The sequence below is a fragment of the Cannabis sativa genome, chromosome 4 (assembly GCF_029168945.1).
Source record: "Cannabis sativa cultivar Pink pepper isolate KNU-18-1 chromosome 4, ASM2916894v1, whole genome shotgun sequence".
NCBI lineage: Eukaryota > Viridiplantae > Streptophyta > Magnoliopsida > Rosales > Cannabaceae > Cannabis > Cannabis sativa.
The window spans coordinates 57,114,051-57,117,416 of record NC_083604.1 but is presented as its reverse complement, the minus strand read 5'-3'; positions in this window follow the sequence as shown (position 1 = coordinate 57,117,416).

Here is a 3,366-nt window from a genome sequence, read left to right as displayed (position 1 = left end):
AGCGGAATAATATGACTCCTTCCGTTCAGATATCTAGCCCTTGATTCCTTTCTGTAGCAGAGCATTATCAATATCTGAACCTGGATCTCTTTCTCTGAATCTTTGATGCTGAATTTCCTTTGCTGATGATCTTTCTTCACGATCTTCCTCACTATGATTGAGGTATCACTTGATGTGTGTGGGCACTACTCTAATCACTAAGGATTTCGAAATTCTAAGGAAGAAGAGAGAGAGTGGTCAGCTAAAGATAGGGAGAGAGAAGGCTCAGTTTTTCTGAATAGAAAAAGTCAGAAGAAAAGTGTAATTTTCCTGAAGCCTTCACTATCTATTTATAGCATTCCTCTAGGGCTTGATTTGAATTATATGGCATTAAAATAATGAAAAAATCAGTTTAAATTTCCTACAAAAGTGGCTGGCCCTAAACTTAGTGGATTGGGCCTTGCTTTTTGCAATTTTGCAATTTTAACACCTTTTGTATCTGATTTTCTCAAAAAGGCCAATTTCCTAATTCAACCATTTAAATGCCAATTCTAACTATTTAATAACTATAAATAATTATTAAATAATATTGTCATTTATCATATTTATTAATTGAACCATACAAAGTATCATAATTAACAAATATGCCCCTATAAACTCTTTCTTTACAATTTCGCCCTTACTTAGTGAAAAATTCACAAATAGACATAGTCTAATTTGAGAATTATAATTGATTAATCAAAACCAATTACATGAGTCTTACAAGCAATATTATCTCAACTAGTGGGGGGACCATGGGTCTATATAACCGAGCTTCCAATAAGTAGATCAAGAATTTAACACTAAAATTCACTAACTTATTAATTCTTCGTTGAATCCACACATAGAACTTAGAATTGCACTCTCAGTATATAGAATGCTCTATATGTTCCACCATATAGACACATCATTAGTTATCCATTGTTATAATCCTAATTTGATCAATGATCCTCTATATGAATGATCTACATCGTAAAGGGATTAAATTACCGTTACACCCTACAATGTATTTATTCCTTAAAACACTTGACCCCGTATAAATGATATTTCACTTATGTGAAATGAGTACTCCACCATTTATGTTCGTTTGGTCAAGCTCGAAGGAGATCATCCTTTGCTTACTATTCGCCGGATAGAAGCTATAGATTCCATGTTTATGATAGCGCTCCCACTCAATTGAACTACCGTGTTCCCAAAATGTACGTATCACCCTGACCTAAAAGTAGGCTTAACTAACAAATCAAAGAACACGAATAGCCTTTCAAGATTGAGCCTAATCATAACAGGATTAAGATCATTTGATCTAGGATCAACTAGGCGATATTGACTTGAATAGATATTACGGTAAGTTTAATAAATCTAAGTCAAAGTTCAATATCGGTCCCTTCCGATGCATACTCCACGCATCCAACCTGAGCTTTACTTTAACCAATGTTCTGGAAAGAACATAGTATTTCTCCAAATACAAGTAAACTCTTGTTGTAGATTATCATATCAGTAAAACCCCGTGTCCTGATAAATCTAGGAAACTTTATTCACATAGTCATGTTTACTTTCCAATGTGTTGACGGCACAATAAACGGGATCAAGTATGTGAAAAGGGTTTCATATGAATCTATAAATTATGTACATATAATCATGAAATAAATCATGTGAACCATGCAACATTAAATGTTATTTCTGATCTATATTAATAAGTAAATCTGATTATATTGAAATGAGTTTTATTTAGGGCATAAAACCCAACAAACTCCCACTTGCACTAATATAAAACAAAAAGTGCGTTTCAAATAATCTCAACACCTTGATATACAAATCAAGTGTAGTAGTAGTAAACTCCTCGTAATAGGATCTGAAAGGTTGAATTAACCACAACCTTTTCTCCACCATTACTCTTCCTTTAATCACAAAATCATTGATAATGTGAAATTCCTCTCTATATGTCTACTCTCTTGGGATACTGGATTCTATACCTTTGGCAACTACTTTTGGTTAATCAGGAAATTAACACTAGTAGTTTAAGGCAATTTGGAATGGTGCCAAAGATGTATAGAACTTTCCTTAGACTGAATAAGTAACTTTCCTGCAGCTTTAACATTCAGTCTCTCTCTGGTAGACTTAGAGAATTCCGATAGGTTTTTACACTTCTCCAAAATCACTATTCCACCCCCGCAGTAACCACCATCTTATCGAAAGATTCTACTAGCACACAGGCAAATTTTGAAATCTGATATGGTGTAGTCTAAGAGTTTTAAACACACCCTTATAGACTAACATATAGTTCCTCTTCTTAATCTTAAAATTTACTTGATTGTCTTCCAATGTTCTTCTCCTGGATTAATCTGATACCTACTCATTACTCCCACTCAACAGCAGATGTCTGGTCTAAGGCATACACAAGCATATCTAAGACCTCTCACTGTTGATATAAGAAATTCTTTCATGGCTTTATCTTTTCTGGAATAGTTAAGACTTTTCCTTAGATAAATAAAATCTATACCTAAGAAGTTGTGAAGCTTCTATAGATTGCCATTAGAAAGAAAATGCTTCAAACATTTTACTAAAGTAAGTTGCTTGCATTAGAGTAAGTAATTACCAGTATACCATAAGCCATAGGTTTAGATAAACTCAAACCTATAATGCTAGGAACAGAAGTTTGTTAAGTCCATAGAATAGACTTATTAACTAAAATTTCCTTTTATGTCCTTGTAATAGAAAACTTTAGGTTACTCCATGTGAATGGATTAAACCATAGTTCTATTGGCTTTCTTCTTAGTTTCTTATCTTGACAATCCATTACTTGTTTAAACTCACAATGGATTTTAATCACTAGTGTCTCCCAAGTCATAAGAAGGTGAGTTCCTAGAAACTCTCCCACTACGACAAGGCACCGTGAATTATGTCTAAGAAAACTAAATGGTATTGATCTCTTCTGGTTGTGACAAGACAACGAGAGGCGGTGGGATCATCATATGTTATATAAGATGATAGAACACTTTTGGAATCAAGAATTAAATATCTCCTTTATTTGCTACTTGTTTTCAGACTTAGTCATTATCTTAGAAAAGTAGTATTTGTTTGAACAAAAACTTTCTTATCTATTGACAATGGGATGGTCCACCCCTAATCACTTAGAATAGCTAACAAACCATGGTTAATGGTTCTAGCTTTTCTTAAGATTTTGATTAGGTCATCCATGAATCTAGTAATGATTTACATTAAGTATACAACCATTACATCATTCTGAAATTGTATTACCATAGAAGGAATTAGGCAACGACTAGTAACTAATCATCAACATGCAACTCGAAATTTCTGGGGAGGTAAGTTTGGATATAATTCAAAAAT